Here is a 20027-nt window from a genome sequence, read left to right as displayed (position 1 = left end):
CTACCCAATACTAGAGCCCGCATTCCTTACTAAAGATATATTTGTTCATATCCCTCTTCGTTCTTCTATCACATTCGACCTCTTTCACATCATGCCCTTTCCCCTCTGGTACAATAATTCCCTGGTACAAGCCTCTGTCTCTTCAGAGTACTTCCTTCTCTCCCATGATCATCTCTATATTGCCTTCACTTCCTTCAGTGACCTCGACAGATGTGCTTTTCTTACACCAAACTCTTGAGTTTGTGCTGTATACCTGCTAACAATTTTTCCTGGCAGCGTTGCTCCTTGCGATTCTGCTTTAGTCCGTAACTTCTCAGTACAACCTGTCTGTACCTTTGTTCTGGCCCCCAAGCTCCAAGTGCACCATGCTCGTCTGAATTACATCCGCTATTTCTTCTTTAGTGTCTCAATTCCTGTCAGTCTTATTTGTCCAGGAACTCCTGTCCGCTCACTATCCGAAACTGGTTTGTATAAGGCCCCTGATTATTGTACAGTAAAGTCCGAATCGGTAATAGCCCATGCTACACATTATCACTTGGCACTTTGCTCCCACAAGTATGACATCTTCAAACCCATTAATAATACCTTTCATCTACCAACAAACAATCTTTCCATCACATCAGACAACCTACGTATGTTGAACTTTCTAAATCAGTCTGATTTCCTTATGAACCAGTTTTCTTCAGCCTTTAACCGCTCCTGGGTACATCCAGTCTTTGTATTTCCTCCAGTGGTACTTTGCCTTATTGGATTTTTTGTTACTGTATGTATCCTATACTGCTGTACAAGCGAATGGACAAAAGACTGCACGAGATCCGTGTTGCAACAAAGTTAGTGCGACAACCAGGAGACCTAGAAATTGTTAGTTCTAAGTGACATTCATCATGACTGGTGAAGATGTGAAGATCATATTGAAGAAAGAAAAAATCCCCGTGGAAAAATGAAAATTGAGATAACTGAAACAAAATGTTATAATATCAGTATAATTACTACAAAGTGAGTCAAGGACATGAAAGATAAGGGAAATGAATGTATGATCACTCTCAAAATTTGCCTTCTATGTAAGATGAACTATAGTGTATTCAGTGATGCCTTCAATTGCTATATGATACAAATGATATATATATATATATATATATATATATATATATATATATATATATATATATATATATATATATATATATATATATATATATATATTCTCTATCTATTGCCAGTCGCCATAATCCCGTAAGGGGTGGCCATTTGACTCTTGAGTTATTTGTTTTACGGGGAGGGGCACTAACCCTCCACCAACCCACTTGTTGATATATATATATATATATATATATATATATATATATATATATATATATATATATATATATATATATATATATATATTAAGACATTCATTTATAAATTTGGTCAGACCTCTATATGTATACTATCACTACGCTTCTCATATACTTCGTGCCTAGTTAATTCGTAACCTGTACCACGGTAGTGCATTATTTAGATTCTACTTTTGCATTTATTAGTACTTATCATCTTCCTTGTCTTTGCAACATGGCCATGTACTGTAAATATATTTCTCCTTTATTGTATCCAACTTCTTACATTATAGTATAATACCCCTTTTATTTTTATATTCCCATGTAGTCCCCAGTAAACTGTATAGTCTATCCAATTACACTCTTGCCACATTATGATTTAATGCCTCCACCGCTGTGTCAGGAGACACTTTTTTTTTTTTTTTTTTTTTTTATGCAGGGGAATATTGTTTGTAACCATCTGTAATATTATGTATTATGTAAGTATGGCATGTAAGTGTATTGTAAGTGTGATCTAAGCAGGGCGGTCTAACCTGATGCAAATTCTGCTGAACTCAGTTTAAGGGCACGCCAGCCCTAGCCAGCTCCCTCTCTCTAGCAGTTAGCAACAGCCAAGGGACGAGTAAGGGTGGTGATCGTACGGCTGTGTGGAGATTGTAAGGCTGTGCTTAATACATTATCAGAAAACCACTCCAGGACTTTGAATTCACCTTTGACTGATGTCATGGGGGATTTAACAGTGAGGCTCGCTTACAGTCTGGCAATGCCACACGTAAAAATGTACAGTATATGATCCTCAACTGCTGGGCAGTGGATGAAATCGTCTACACACTTGTCTTTGGGAAATATATGGCCCATAACCGGTACCAAGCCACGCTGAAGTTCCTGCACTTCAATCACAATTATGGCCCGGCACTCAATGACAGGTTGTGGAAGATTAGGCACATTCTGACCATGCAGGAGTCATTTATTAGGCTTTTCTGACTGTTTCAGAAAGTGGTTATCGATGAGTTTCAAGTTCTGTTCCGGGAACGTCTTGCATTAATGCAGTATGTGCCATCTAAATATCACAGGTTTGGACTAAAATTCTTTGTCCTGTGTGATTGCCAGACTGGATAATGTGCTAGACGTATTGTAACAGTTTATTCTGCTACGGATGCGATGTACCCAGTGACGATCCCCATGAGTTTTCTGCTGCTGTGGTGGAAGTGCTGATGGACAGATACTTCCACAAAAACCACATCCTGTACACGGAAAACTATTACATATCCTCGGTGTTGACGAAGTACTTACTTGAGCATGGTACTTGAACCAGTGGGACTGTTCATGCCAATAGGAAAAATTTTCCATCATTTCCGGTGAAGACCGAGAAAGGTGCACTGTTAGCCCAGAAATGTAGTAACATGTTGGCCATTTACTGGCACGATAAGCAAAAGGTGAACAAGTTGACCACAGTTCACCAAGGGGTTATACAGGACACAGGCAAGATGGACTTCAGGGCCAGGCAACCCATGCTCAATCCAGATGCCGTCTATTACTACAACGTCAGCATGCAGCTCATTCATAAGTCTGACATGCAGGTTGGTGAGACTGATTGCCTCCATAAATCATGCCAGTGGTACATGAAGTCGTTTTTACAACTTCTTGATATCTCCATCTTGAACAGTTACATACTTTTCAGTGAGGTTGTTGGGAAGGGTCTCTCTCTTTGCATGAGTCTGGAAGAGAACTTTCATGCGAGCTCCTTGCAAAGTATGCGACTATTCAGGATGCAGGTCCAAGGAGGACAATGTATCAGATGCCAGTGGCAGACCACTTGGGCAGCACACAGTACCTCACATGTCACTGTCTCGTGCACATGGGCTATCACGTGCTGGATGCGTAATCTACGGGTGATGCCACGTCTGCTCCACTGTAAAACGTCAGGCAAAGGCAAGCAAAGAAATGCACTACGAATGCCTTGAGTGCAAAGTGCCGCTTTGTCCTGAATGCTTCTTTGAGTATCACAGAGCATAAATTCTAAGCACACGTGTGTAGGAGAATGTAATCAGCAGAGTATGAAGTACACTTGATGAGTTATTTGTAAGTAGTTTCTAAGTGATAATGTAAGTGCAAAGCTGATAGGTAAAGTTATTGAAAATATCTTGAGTCAGTGTGGCAATAATGACATAAAACCCAAGTAGCACCTGAAGAAAATATCCTTTTTTTGGTGGCACTGTGGTATTTTTCAAGAACATGAATGTATTACGCTAAATATGTAAAATGAACTGTAAATGTGATACCAAGTGCAAATAGAATAAGTGATACTGACCGTTAGTAGTAAAGTAAGTACTTTCACCATACCCAAAATAAATTGCCAAACTCCATAATATTAAGTAAAATTTCTTACCTCCTGGCCTACCTGCCGCCTATGTTATACTATTCCTTGAAAAGAATGTTTGTTGTCAGTTACTACAAAATGCAAGTTCTTGGACAGTTTTAAGACAATAAGAATATATTTATTTATTTTTTATTGCATCTTTTTGAGTTCTCCCACACACCTATGGGGCAAAGCACCATTGTTACGACCAGAAAACAGATGACAAGCCACATGTACAGGGTGAAGATTCAAACCAATAGCTTTAAGTACTGAAAGTGGATTACATATGTAACAAAATGACAAATTCATGAGGCAGAAGAGAGACCACCGTTACAGGCACACCACCCAGTGGAGCCAGTCAGTGTTACAAATGCTAGCCATGCTGTGGTGCTGCAAGCTCAAGTTCGGGCACCGCGCACAACTACGGAGACAGCCAGACAGGCTGCCTCAAGTGCCAAAGTTACTCATCTTGTTCACCTCCTTACTTATCGATGGGAGCACCTGCAGACCTGGCAATGGTTTCATTCACAAAAAGAAGAGTTGCTGTGTAATGTGGTCTTTCATTTGTCTTCCTAACTTTCCCTAATATTAAGGTTTGAAAACTGGCTATTTTGGAAAAATTTTGAGTAATGAGAGGATGCTTCTGCAATAATTAGCCTGGCATCTGTAGGTTATACAAAGTCTGTTATATTCTCAGTTCTTTTACTAAAATTTTTCCACAAATGTAGAGAAAGAGTTCAAGATTCTTCACATAACCTCTAGATGCTTGAATATGGTCATTAACAGTACAACAAAAATATAATTTATGTGTAAAGAAGAAAAAAAAAAAGAACTTCAATAGAAAACTACTGTATTCAGTAAATATCAGTGTGATAAAAAAAGAAACACTCCACTGAAAATAACGTACAAGTGCACCAGTCAGCTATATGACTCACACTGAGATATGATTGCTAAACTCCAGTGCTGGTATGATTCATCACAGTGCTATGTTCCACCTATATTCTGAATTAGTCAAATAATATGTTTTTTTAAAATTATCTTAATGACAGAAAATATTAATTTCATACATATTATCATCGTGATAAGATACCCCTATGTATATAATTATATTAGTGCAAAATGATAAAAAATAAATATTGAAAAGTAAACAGAGTGTAATGTGAGAAAGTTTCACATGATGGAGAGAAATGGTTCTCATTTTTTAATTCAGCACTCAAAAATATATTAAAATCTCATGAGTTAATCAAAACAATTCTTTCAGTGTTATCTATGTTATCTGTTGCAATTCAGTCAAACCCTCCGCCGAATAACGTGAAACGCCAGCTACTGCATACCCGGTGGCATAACATTGAGTCACATTCGGCTTTAAGCCATATATTGTTATTTAATCCGTCTTGACACTCTATCCTAAAAACTTTACCACGAGTAAAAGATGAAAGTTAGGTTTATAAAAACAACACAGTAATGATACAGTATAGTAATACAGTATTGTATATACAGTAGTGTACTATTTTATGTACTCATCAACTGTTGGCATCAATGGAGGGTAGATTTGTACACCGTGCAGTACAGTACTGTACAGTACACATAATCCTATGTGGTCTAGTGACAAATGTCTCCTCCTAAGATTACTCCAGCTTCACCACCTCAGGCTCTGTCTCTGCCAATGGTGCTGGAGTAGGTAGTGGAGAACGTGATGTGGAACTGCAACTACTTAGCTTCGGGCTCGGGTTCGGTTCCTGTAACAGTATGCCGGTTCCGGAACCGGTTCCTAAACAGGAGAAACTAAGCTAAGGAATATACAATAAGTGGATATTTTCTGCTACCAAATAATTTCTTTCTAAATAAATCAAGTACCTGAACGATGAAACCACAGAAAAAAGAAGAAAAACAGCAAGCCGGAGCAGCAGTCCTGCTCAGCCAGTGGCTGGATGGGAACTGTCTCAACCATGTGATGTGTGGCATCACGAGTGGACTGTCGAGATGAGAAGGATGATTCACATTCACGTATGATATACGTCTAGGACAGGACAAGGCCGGTAATATCATATGTGGTTGTTTCACTCTAACCATCCTTAACTTATAGTTAGCTGGTTGGTGTGTGATGAGAGAGAGAGAGAGAGAGAGAGAGAGAGAGAGAGAGAGAGAGACAGACAGACAGACAGACAGAGAATATTATACTGGGGTTCTATTTCGAGTTGATGATGCAATAATTAGTTCCTAACTTTTGTAGCTGCTCCTCAGTAAAGTAGAGGAACAATGATATCCAGAACTGGAATCACCAAAAATCTTCCGATTCCAGTTCCAGGCTCAGCTCCTCTAAAATATACCCGTTCCAACAGTTCCGGGTTCAGGTTCGCGTTCAATTCCACATCACTGAGTGGAGGTGGAGTGACAGAGGGCAAGCTGGCCACTTCCCCAATCTATCCATCTATCTGTCTGTTGCCAGATGCCTCAGTCCCGTAAGGGATGGTCACAGAAAAATCGCCTCCATGTCACCCTGTTCAAATGCAACTTCACTGCCTTGCTCCCAGCTCATTCTCCCCCTCTCATATACCTCTTCACGCCATCCCTCCTTCTCATCCTCGGCCTCCTCCTCCCTCACCCCCCTCCACCTCACTCACATTCACTCTCCTCGTCAGTCTCTCACCCTCCATCCTCTCCACATGGCCAAACCACTTCAGTGTATTTCTAACGCTTTCTGTCACATCCACATCCACACCACAGTGCTGCTTTGCTCTCTCATTTGTCAGTCTGTCTCTCTATGTAGCTCCACATGCTCCTCTCAGATAACTCGTTTCCACCGCTCTCACTCTTGACTTGTGTCCTTCCAACAAGGTCCAAGCTTCACTTCCGTACGTTAGAGTTGGTATCACAATATTGTCATGCGGTGACTTTTTTGTTTCCATGCCCACATCCCTGTCCCTTATCACTGCTTTCATAGAGCCAGCAACCTTTTTTCGCTGTTGTACCCTTTCAAGCACTTCATCCTCTAAACTTTCATCCTTCTTCATCACATGCCCAAATACTTAAACGCAATCATATTTTCCATTTTCTCCTCATCCAGCCTCAATGTATAATAAATTCTCTCAAAGATTATAACTTATTTCCGCAATCTCTTCCGCAAACTGCAGCTTCCGCAATTGCACAAGTGTGATTTCATTGAAGATTTGTGTTTGCGACAAATTTGTATGGAAATTTGTGGTTTTGTGTTTGCGGAAGTGCTTACACAAATGCAATCCTGCCCACAAACCTGCCTGATGTCTGAGAACTTTAAGTAGATTGTTTTTATGAAGAGCAACATGGACCTGCTCAAGATGGAGTAGTCTCAGTTATTGGAGGAGTCTGACTGTGACTGAGGAGTGGGGACTGAGGAGGTTAGAGCCAGGATATAGACGTGGACTGATGTGTCAACTTGTCAGGTGTGAGCTGTGAAATATAATACTTTAATTTATTTATCTACAATAGTAAATGACTTTTGTAGTAAAAACAGTCTAATATACTAATATCATAACATTCAAAATGAATAATTTACTTTTACTATAAATATAATTATATATATAAATGGTTTGCATTTGCATTTGTATTTGCAGAACTGCAAATTTCAAGAAGTTTGCAGATTTGTGGTTGCGGAAGGTAGTGGTTTGAGTTTGCGGATTTGTGTTTGCAGAAGTGAATTTTCGTTTGCGGTGCCCAGCTGTGGTATAGGGAGTCAGGTGGACCTCCAGTGAGGCCTCTAACTGGGGGGAAGACCTCAGGTGGTGGTGTCATGGTTGAGGTGCCTTGCTGAGATCAAGAACAAGTGACCGTGGTCCCAAATAACATGGGGTTATCAGGCCAACATCTGCTCATTCCGGATTAATATCGATACCGCCAGTTTGCGGCAAATCGCATGTGACCTGCATTGACTTAATACACAAAATACTTTTCCATTCCAATTCTGGCAAACCAGAATTGAAACCGAATATTGTTGCCAGTGCTAGCATATACCTGAATTGGGTCTTTATAGTCAAACCTTTATCATGCCATTTCCAGCTGTTTGTTTAATATGTGCCTATATATAGATTTTACAATTTTAAGTTAATTTTATGTAGAGAACACTGAAACCATAAATGGTTAGTCGATCGATGATCTTAAATATTCTATTTTTACTTGAAAATTAGAAAAATGTGCATTGTATTATAACTTTTCTGAATAACAATTGGTTATTTATTATTATTATTATTATTATTATTATTATTATTATTATCTGAAACAGTGAATTTGGACTGGATTTTCCCCTTATTTTTCCGACTTTTCTTGCACTGCCCGCAGTACCACTTATGTCTGTCTTCCCGATATTTCCAGGGCAAATTACACTCTACACTAAATTTGATTTGGCAAAACTCCGTGTTTTCTTAGTAGTTCAATAGATGCTTCGTTATTACTGTGGTAAATTAAATAATGATTCTGTGTAGCTTGTACTTTCCCCCCCCTTCCTATGCTACTGTAAACCTGTTTTTTTAATATTATTATTTCAAACCATATGGCTCTTATACAGGTCTGGCAGTCTGTCCAGTAGAATTATGTGTGCAATAGGCTACATACCAGACATTCTTTAACAAAGAACCAAACATTATAAACTGCAGATGTCTGAGAGCCGCAAGGTGTAAACAGACTTATCACAAACTTTTTCCATGCTGCAAAACCACCTTTAAATCACCTTGTATTGTGTTGAATATCACTATTCAACAAAGACATGATGTTCAGCTCAGTTCAAGGTAATTCAGAGGTGGTCTCCCAATTTGTAAAAAGAGATGAAAACCGGATGTGCAGTTTTGCCTTTAATGGTCTGATACAAAACCAGTGCTGGCTAACAGATGGTTTTGTAATGGTTATGAATAGGTCTGATACAGCAGTATTTATTTACATGAATCGACACGTACCCAGCAGACACTGATATGACCGGCCAGCACTGGCATATAATGGAACTAAGGGAAAATGGCAACCATGCACTGGACTGATTCCTTGCCATAATATTCTGTTTATATCGGGCCAGTTCATGTAAAACTTGTGTTGGGCTGATATATAAATAAAACTTTTTTTCTGACACTGGGTTGAAACGGCAACCATACACTGGACCGATTCCTGGCAATAATGGTTTTATACATACATACATATACAGTATATACATATAAAATGGACCTATTTGTGTAAAACATGTATAGGACAGATATATAAATATAACTTTTATCGAAAACTGAGTCAAGAATGGTAATACAATGTTGGCCCAATCTACAGTATGTATTCCTGATCACGCCAATGAAGCAGCTAACAAATGAGTGATATAATTATACATCATCCATCACAGATCATTTTCATAATAAAATGCCGGGAATAGTCACCGAGGTCACCACAACACCCCCCCGGAGGAGCCTACGGATGGGCGGACAGCGCGGCCCGACTCCAGGTTCCAGGGATGTAAGTCCGCCCAAGCCATGTGCCCCAATGACCCGGAACTTGCCCGCCACCACCATAGCAAGAAATGGAGACTACCTTGCGGGCAAGCTGACCCTTGACAGGATTGGGGTGGAGCTATTTCCTCAGCTCCATGCAGCATCCCAGCGACGGCCAGCAGCCGTGCCCTTTGTTAGATGGCCAGTAGCCTCTCAGCCCTTTAGGAGACGGCCGGCAGCTACTGAAAGGCCTTCAGGAGACGGCCGGTAGCCACTCCGCATGAAGAGCCACGGCCTGTAGCTGGGCCACACGGCAGGAGACAGCCAGGAGATGCTCCCCCGTCAGGTGCTGCTATTCCCCCCTACAGGAACCAGCGATGGCTGGTAGCCACGCTGGGGAGAGAAGGGTACGTCCCCTCTCCTCCTGTAGTTGCCTCAGGGGACAAACACAGGCGATGGCCAGTAGCCGCGTCCGTCGGCAGGAGATGGCCTGCAACCACTCCTTGTTGGCACGTCGTCCTCTATACGGAGCCTCGGTTACTGCCAGTAGCTGCACTGACAGGCAAGTGATGGTCGGTAGTCGCACTTCACCTGTGCCTCCGTCAGGGAGTCGGGCCCCGGCAAGGGCCAGCAGCTGCGCCAGTGATGAAGGGACGGCCGGTAGCCACCCTCATTTCGTTGCCCACGGGAACCCAGCAATGGCCGGTAGCTGCACCGGGGAGGAGCACCAAAGTCCCATGCCCCCTGTGACTCCACTACGAAAGGGCGATCTGCCATCAGACCTGCCGACTGGTGGGGGCGCAAATGACCTTGCTGTCCACCGCGAACGAGGCAACCTTCAGGAGGAAGGTCCCAGCCCTGAGAACAACTGGAGAGGCCCTGTACTATCCTCAGGGCTCTTCTCATTACAGCCGGCTCTGGAGGGGCCCTACGTGATGGACTCCGAAAGAGGCTGATACCGCAGCCAGCTCCAGATGGCGTCCCCGACCGCAGGAGACCGCAGCCAACAGGACCCCGAGGCCGCCCCCAGGACCCCCGGGCGGGATCTCTTCCCACTCAGATGCAGGAGACACTCATCCCCCGTCAGGTGCCTGAGCAAGCATTTCAGGAACCTCTTCGGCCCCAGTCCTGAGGGCTGCACTCCAGTTCCCAGCCTCGACAGTGCAGGGCCCTTCACCGCACACAGCCCTAGACAAGAGAGGACACCCTTACGAGTGGTCCCGTGGCCGCGGGACACAGAGGCCTCTGGTGAGGATCAGCCCCAATCAGGAATCGGCCTGAGAGCTTCCCCACCGCCCTCTGCCCTATTGCCACCCTACCCAGATCCTGACCGTGAGTGACAGTGCAAGTGCAGTGACAGTGAAACAGTGACTTATAGACAGGGCGGTGTGTTAATATGTGAAAGGGGAAATTAAGTAAAAGATCCACCAGTGATGTAGTGACTTGAGTGTAGACCCCCATTGAACACAGTGCCCTGAGGAAAAGCCGAGTAGTGAATATAGTGACCTCAGTGCATGTGCAAGATCTGCATCTCGGTCCCAGTAATAAAGTTCCTCAGTGTAGTAGGGCCTAAGACCGAGTCACGCACCCTAGTGTCAGTGTGAATTTCCCCTAGCATGTCAGTGAATGATTCCCCCTGTCCAACATCACGAGTGCTGTACAGTGTGCTGTTCACTTTAACTCAGAACTATTGTCTAAACAGTATCCTGTGTGATACTGCCATCCATGATCTCAGTACATGTCCTATAATTGTCTAGGTTACTGTTTTGTGACGTCTGCCTGTTCCTAAGCTCAGAATTTGTCAACATAAGTGTAAAGTTGTTGCCCTGAGTTTTTGTGCCTTGCCTCTCTCATGATATTTATGCTTCGGTCTAGAAAGGACCCAGCCGCATCCTATAGTCTCACCAATCTAAAACCAAGGTTTGGGTGGGGTCTGGCGCTGGGTGCAGCCATGCCATACTTCCTAAACGAGCGATGAGTAAATTCTGTTATATATGTAATAGGCATCACAGATAGGTACACACATACTAATACAATATAAACGTAAGTATTCTAGCATATCAAAGGAAGGTAAACTTGTAATGCATATGGCTCTTGTACATCAATAAAGAAACGTGGCATACATATTTTACAGTGGTGCTGAAAAAAATGTAGTTACTTTTACCGACTTTCACGGTAGTTCTAAGTTGGGTAAGTAATGTAACAATTACGTTAATAATATAATTTGAAGGAATCAGTAGAACATACGCTATTTTCTTAACAGAAATAAATAAGTTAAAACACTCACGAGCGGCAACATCCAGATCCATTGGAGGGAGATTTAAGCTTCTGTCACGTGCTTCCACTGTTCACTTTGTTATATATATAACTTAAATTATATTTATAACTTAAATTAGTTTGTCTTTACACACACACACACACACACACATAAACACACACACACACACATAAACACACACACACACACACACACACACACAGAAGTGGGTGAAGTCATGTCAGGCCAGGTGGCGAGGTGTGAGCGGAGGAACTCTAACGGTGTCAGGTCAGCCACTAGCCAATCAGAGTATAGGAAACAAGGCAACGCTGTACCCTGGGAAATCCCCGGCTGGACTCCACCCAAACCTTGGTTTTAGATTGGTGAGACTATAGGCATTTCTAGTGTGGGAAGCCGCCTAAAAACACCTAGCATAACACATATATTGAATAATTGAAATATATTTTATATATTACAGACATTTCGACAGACGGGAATTTTCCACAGGCAACTGTCTTGTTATAAAACGAAAGTCTTATTTTTGGTAATGTTTTTGTGGAACTGGACTTGTTTTCAGCTTACTAGATGATAATTGATAATATTAATGGCAAAGTGGCATTGGTATACACACAAAATATATACAACTGGAACTATAAAATGGTCAGAGTTGCACCATTGACTATGAACGTCGTCTGTGGCTCAGTGGTAACATGCACATATCTGATGTGTTGGAGGCACGGGTTCGAGTCCCACATCGGGCAGTTAATTTAGTTTTTTCATTTCAGACATTCCATCACTTGGCAGCAATTCAGGACAGACAGAGATACTAAGCTGGCATCATAGTATGTAATCATAGATGTATGTAACTTAGGTAAGAGAGACTCCACTCAGTAAATCAACTGTCAGGTGTTGTGGACTGTACGGTAGGCATTCAGAGGACAAAGGTTCGAATCCTGATTTCTTTTTTAATAAGCATTTAAAGGATAAAAGTTTACAATGTTATTCCCCAAAAGGAAGAAAAAGTAAATTTCAAGATCTGTTAAATTCGAGCTATCCAGACACACTTGTAAACTGGCCCAATTACTTACACCCGATTCAGATTTGATTACTGGCTTCCGATACAGACATGATGTTGGGCCAGAACAGAACCGAATCTGGATCTATGAGCAAACGGTTGTCGGCACTTGCACTGGTATGATTCAGGTCATCTGGCTTGCCTATACCATTCCAACACCACGTGCCATCACAAGCCAGCATCGGTATGGTTCTGATCCAACACAATCATGTTTGTTGGGGTGGTGCTTGACTGGGGTAAACAAAGAAAATGTGTGGGAGTAGAGGGCTGAGGTGACAGAAGTCAGTATTAGGGGGTCAACAATTGGGGCTACGGAGGACTATGCGAAGCCAAGGACTGTGGCGATGGGGTGGTAGGTGTCATGGGACAGAAAAAGGACGTGATGGAGTACTGCCTGGGGATCCTTCTCAACTGCAGCTTTACCACATTCTCACAGCCCTGTCGCAGGTAAATGGCCATGACATCAGCAAAGATGGGCCACTGATTAGGATGCTCACAGTAGTCAAGAAGGATGCCCACTGCATCATGAACCATCATTATAATCATCCTTTTCCTCCTCTGCTTCAGGCTCTGTGCCGAACGGAGTCATGGTCTCCACAATTTCCCTGTTGGACAAAGTTTGGTACGCAAGGTCCCTGTTGTCCACATCCAGCCAATCGTGGATCATTTTCTCAGTTACCTCTTCTCCTGCTGCCTGCTTATGCTGAATAAAGTCCTGAGCTTCAAAGGCGGTAAAGTCAGCAATGATCCCTTCACCCTCGAGGAGCCTATTCCAACCCTGCTCAAGGGTGGGTGTAGAAAGTTCCCTCAAAGTTGGTGTCTACATGTAGATTGCAGATTTGAAGGAATACTGCCTGAGGTTGGCCAAGGTCCTCTCCCCCCTACTGTCAATGTCGAGGGCTGCCTCCTCCTCGCCCTGAAGCACAACCATCGCATCTTCCAAAAACCTCTTCTGGCACAGTCGCTTCGTTGTCATGATAATATCCTGGTCCATGGGTTGCATGACTAAGGTCGAATTTGGGGGCAAGAACATAACACTAATACGACCTCCATCTCCAGCAATTCTGTCTTGGAAGGATGAGTAGGAGTGATGTCAAGGAGCAGCAGAGTCTTCGCTTGGTTGCAGGCAAGGCCAAGACTACTGTCTAGTAACAAATAGTCTTCTTCAAAGCATGACTGTCGAACCAATCCTAAAGATCTTGGCTGTAAACCAAGCCTTTGTTGAGTGGAATTAAATCACTGGGAGATGATCCATTAACCCCTGAAGAGAACATGGCTGTTTAGCATGGCCCACTACAAAAGGTTTCAGATGATGGGAGCCTGTTGCATTGGCACAACACATAACAGAGATCCGCTGTTTTCTCGCCTTACGACCAGGTATTGACTTCTCTTTCTCATCAGCCAAAGTATTAGTCAGCACTGACCTGAAGAACAGGCCAGTTTCAGCGGCATTATAAACCTAATTGAGACATAACCCTTCACCATCAATCATGTTTTTAAGCTTGGTGCAAAATTAATCAATTCCTTCAGTGTCTGCATCAAACACTTCACGATAGGTCATCTTGTTGAACAGCCCATACTGAAGTTTGAATCGAGTCATCTTGCCTCCAAATTCCTTGAAATCTGCCATCCCCAGTTGCTTAGTGAACTTGGTGGCTGCAACCTTCAGCTAGTCAGGATGCACAATCACACCACTGCCAAGCAGTTGTCGAAATCTCTTCAGGCAGGCCTGGTCCAGTTCACCAAAGTGTATTTTTGGCCATCATCTTGCGTTCGTGCTGCTGCACAGTCTCACTATGTTGACTGTGGAAGAACATAATTGCTGGAGTGCTTGTTCTTCCCCACATCCTCCATGTAGTCCAGGGCATGTTATAGTGCTCAATTAGCCATGCGATGGTACAGCCCTGCTTCACCTTCTCGATTATCTCCACCTTCATCTCCACTGAGAAAATGATAATATGCCTCTTAGCAGGTGGTGGAGGTGCCATTTAGACAAGGACCAGGACAAAACGCAAGGTCAGCAGGACCTGCACCACCCAGGGCACCACCACAAAAGCCACAAACTCAGCCATCACACACAACTGTTCTTATTACGAACACTTTCAGGCCAAAGATGAGGCACGTCAGAAAAACAAAACAACACAGATGGGTAGGAGAAACAGCACTGGGGGACAGGAGAAGTAGCACCAGGGGTTAGCACCCACACTCGTAAACAGTACTGTACACAATAATTTTACAATAACAGTTGAGCACAAGGATATGATCACTGACAGGCCATTAGCTTTGCAATACAATACTGTGCAGTACATCACCTCAAATGTAGGATGCTACAGAATTAGTAACAGCACTTGTGTTTTGCGACCACATGGTTCTAAGAGTGGAGCGCACAGATACGTCTTCACAGAACGACATCCATAGGAGAGAATGAGAGAGCGGGGATATTCTCAGCACGTCAAGTGATGCGAATTCAGATTGGCTGGCCCGTAGTGTGGATTTTCAATGGCTCCTAAGTTTGCGGATATCTCCTGGCACCTGTTGGCTACTGCTTACGAACTGGTTGAGACATATCAGATATTGCATTGGACCGCTGATTAAGTCCCATTTCAGTGCCGGATGTTCAATGAAATCGGCGGATATTGCTTTAATAGAGCCAAGAGAGCTGTGCTGGATATTGCACCGACGGATAATCTACTGCAGAGTTCAATATATATATATATATATATATATATATATATTTGCCACAATCTTCCCAACCAAACATGAGTTCTATAGCACATGATTTGATGGGCATTCCTGTTGGATCATCGTCTACTAAAGGTCCAACTGCACTGCCTCCTGTGCTTACGAGCAGTGTGCCACCGAAAGTGAGTAGGCACTGTGTTGGCAAGTTAGACTCTGGGATATTAAACAAACTGAAATCCATGAATATCTATGTATACAATGTAAGATGCCTCACAGAACATTACAAACTTGGTAACTTAATGACTGAACTGGAAACCATTAGTTGGCGTATTGTAGGTTTGAGTGAGATCCACAGAAAAGAAGAACAAGTAATTCAGCTTGAAGACAGCAATCATCTATTTTACTACAGAGGAAGGCAAAATGAAAGAGTTAGTGATGTAGGATTTCTAATTAACAGAAATCTTGCAGACAACATTATTAAATTCAATGCAGTGTATCTGACAGAGCAGCACTGGTTGTCATTAGACTGTGCAAAAAATATACCCTGAAAGTAATACAAGTATATGCACCAACTTCTCAAAGTTCACATGAAAAAATAGAAACATTCTGTGAAGACATCTCCCAGATTATGGAAGAAGAAAAGACCACATATACTATACTCACGGGAGACTTGAATGCAAAAGTTGGGAAGTCGGAAAATGGAGAAGCATGTATGGGAAAATTTGGAGTGGGAGAAAGGAATGAAAGAGGAGAAATGCTGGTAAATTTTGTTGAAATGTTTAACATGTGAATAATGAACACATTCTTTCACAAAAGAACAGGGAGAAAGTGAACCTGGAGAAGCCCAAATAGAGAAACAAAGAATGAATTCGACTTCATTATTGCAGATGAGAATAACACGATCACAAATGTCACACTTAACAACAAAGTAAATTTAGGAAGTGATCATAGAATGGTGGGTTGCACAGCCAGATTCAGTTTCAGAAGTGAAGGAAAGAAGATAATTAAAGATAAAAAGATATGCCCAATAAAAGTAAATGAAAACAAACCAACCTTTCAGTTGGAAATAACGAACAGATTTCAGGTTCTAAGTAATGCTGAATATGACACTTATGAGCTGAATGACAGACTAACAAAAGCGCTAAGAGAATCAGCGGAGGTAGTAGGAATACCTAATACAATCAAGGCCAAGAAACATTCAGAAAAGACACTCGAGCTTATGAAAAAAATGAAAGGATATGAAAGTAAAATCAAAGATGAAATAGAATAAGCAGAAATGAATAAGTCTATTAACAAGAGAGAAAGAGAAGAAAAAAGAAAAAGAAACATGGATCAGATCAAAGAAACCATGAAAAATAGAAAAAGTCTGAAACTGGTCCGAAGTAAATTGGCACTATGAAAGCAACAAATGACATCACTGAAGCAACAAATGACATCATTGAAAGAAAAATATGGTGAAATCATTAAATGAAGAGATAAGATGCTGAAGAGAGCTGAAAATTTTTACAAGAACTGTGTGCATCAAAGACAGTAGTACCATCAGCTAACTTTTCAGTTGACACAAGTGAAATACCTGAGGTAACACCAGACGAAGTAAATATTTCTATGAAAAAATATGAAAAGAGGGAAGGCTCTGGGAGAAGATGGAATAGTAACAGATTTATGGTTGGATGCAGGAGTATAAGTACAAAATAGGCTTGCTCACCTATTTACCCAATGTATAAAACAAGAAAATTCCCCAAACATGGTGTAATGCAATAGTTATTTTACTCTACAAAAATGGTGACTCAAAAGATGTTAGTAACTATCGACCCATTAGCTTATTACCAGTCCTTTACAAACTCTTTACTAAAGTCCTTACGAACAGAATAACAACAAATTTGGAGGAAAACCAACCTCGTGAACAGGCAGGATTCTGAAGCGGGTATTCGACCACTGATCCTCTCTACACACAATGAATCAGCTAACTGAGAAACTATGGAATATAATAACCACTGTGCTTAGGTTTTGTATATTACGAAAAGACTTTCGATTCAGTGGAGCACATAGCAATTATAATTTCATTGCGAGAACAAGGAGTGAATGAGAACATTGTAAAACTAGTCGAAAACATATATAAAGAGAGAACTGCTGCAGTTAGATTACATAAGGACTCGGAAAAATTAAGACTGAGAAGGACGTGCGTCAGGGAGATACAATTTCACCAAAATATTTACAGCATGCCTAGAAAGTATTTTCAGAAAGCTAGACTGGAGAAAAGCTAAATCATTTAAGATTTGCAGATGACATTCTCCTAATCTCAGAAACAGCGGAGACATTGCAAGAAATGTTAAATGACCTGGACTGAAAAAGTCGGAAAGTAGAGCTAACATGAACCGGAGTAAAATTAATGTTTAATCCACAAACACCAAAGAGTGTCATCAGAATAAGCGAAGAAATTCTTGAAAAAGTTGAGGAGTACAGCTACTTGGAGCAAATACTAAAATTAGCTAAAGATCATGACAGCAAAATAAAAAGATGCATTACATTTGGATGGAAAGCTTTCGATAAACATAGAGACGTTATGAAAGGTTGCTTGCCAGTTTGTACGAAACGAAAAGTATAAAACAATTGTATAATTCCAGCTATGACGTTTGGTTGTTAGACCTGGAAACTGACAAAATCGATGGAAAATAAATTAATCCGTTCTCAGAGAGCAATGAAAAGGTCAGTGTTCGGAATATCTTTAAGAGACAGGAAAAGATCAACTTGGGTGATAGAGCAGACTAAAGTCAAAGATATTATAGAAGTTATAAAAGACCAGAGATGGAGGTGGGCAGGCCATATAGCACGAATAATCAATAACCGATGAAGCAAGAGGCTGCCTGACTGGACGCCAAGAGACTGTAAGCGTAGCAGAAAAAGGCCAGACAGGAGGTGGGGAGATGAGATAGAGAAATTTGCAGGGAAAACGTGGCAAAGATTGGCTCAGTCAAGGAATTCGTGGACAAGGTTGGGGGAGGCCTTTGTTCATCAGTGGACTTGTAATGGCTGATGATAATGAAGATTATATATATATATATATATATATATATATATATATATATATATATATATATATATACAGAGAGAGAGAGAGAAAGAGAGAGAGAGTGGGCCGAAAGTTACCGTACCATGATATCATTTGATTAACATAGTTATATTACAAATAAAACATAGTTATATATCAGCTTCCAAACTAATCAGGATGCAGGATGGTGCACCTCCTCACCATGGTAACAATGTGTGACAATAGTTGGGTAACACTTTCGACACACAGGCTGGGAGAAGGGGTACTGATGAGTGGCCTCCAAGGTCACCTGACATAACTCCATGTGACTACTTAGTTTCAAAGAGAATGTATACAAAACAAAGCCTAGAAGTCTTGAAGAACTGAAAGAATAACTGCAGCATTTGACAACTTGAAAAGTGATCGTGAGTTAAGAACAAGAATTTGTCACTCTTTGTCCAAACGGTGTCAATTCTGTTTAGGGGAAGAAGGGGGTCATTTTGAATATCTGATATAACTTGATTTGTTTATTTACTTGATGTACTCTTCACTTAGTTGATATATAACTGTTAATAGAATTATGTTATGGTAAAGTAACTTTGACCCACCTTGTACACACACACACACACACACACACACACACACACACACACACACACACACACACACACATACGCATATACAAGTGTATATATATATATATATATATATATATATATATATATATATATATATATATATATATATATATATATATATATATATATATATAAAGATTAGGTTTTGAGATGGTACGTTTGTATATAGCTTTAGTCAACTCCTTCAGCATGAAATGTCTTTCCAGAGTTGAATAATATTGTGTGCAAGTAGTAAGAATAAACTTGGTTGGACGTCACACGAACCCAGGGGTTAAAAAAAAGTATGCCATGGAAGACGCTTCCTAGTTCCCGCCACGTGATTTTATTCTACTGAGGAGATAATGAAATGGACTGAACCAGAGAGACGCCGGTGGTGAAATGGTTAGCACATCCAGCTAACAGTGTAGCAACCCAAGGCTTTTTTCTAAGTCAATAAGACCTCCTTGTTCCTGTTCACCCAGCAGCACAGTTGGAAACCTGACTGATTGTTTGGTTATTGTATTGCATATAAAAAAGGAAGACTGTGACTTGCTTTGACTGTATGTCTTAATGAAGCTCGTACAATTGGTAGGCATTAATCCAAAGATTTCCTTTAGATCCTGGGTACTGAACATCAAGAAGGAGCAAATTGGCCCCATTCGAGAACAATCGCGCAATTAGCTCTTGTCGCAAAGATTACTTGCTTTTGCAGAAAGACCAAGAGACATGAGAAGATTCTGGTTTTTCATCACCTTGTTCTTCCGCATAGCAAATCTTTGGTGACCAGAGGAGTAATGTGGCATAATTAGAATTAGCTTTTCAAAGTAAGCACAAAGAAAGGAAAGTGTACAGTCTTTCCACTTTTATTGTTTTTCCTCCAAAAACAGAGTTTGAGTTACGAAAGGGAATAATTGTAAGACTGAGAATCTGAATCCTGGAGGGTTTATACGAAAGAATCACACACACACACACACACACACACACACACACACACACACACACACACACACACACACACACACACATCTATAGTAATCAGTGACATAGGTCAAGAAGTAAAAAACAGATTGTCAAGGAACAAAAAGAAGGTGGACAATGTAATGAACATACTGCAGCAAATACCAGAGGATGTCTGTGATAAAGATACAGAAGAACATAAAAGGCTAGGGAAATATGAGAGAAGTAAGTCAAGGCCTCTGAACGTAACATTCCAGAGTGCAAACACTGTAGAGGAAAAATTAAAAAATGCCAACAAACT

Source organism: Coenobita brevimanus, chromosome 110 (assembly GCF_032717465.1).
Source record: "Coenobita brevimanus isolate Jiangsu-jjx chromosome 110, ASM3271746v2, whole genome shotgun sequence".
Lineage (NCBI taxonomy): Eukaryota > Metazoa > Arthropoda > Malacostraca > Decapoda > Coenobitidae > Coenobita > Coenobita brevimanus.
The sequence above is the reverse complement of the archived record's forward strand: the minus strand, read 5'-3'. Positions refer to the sequence as shown.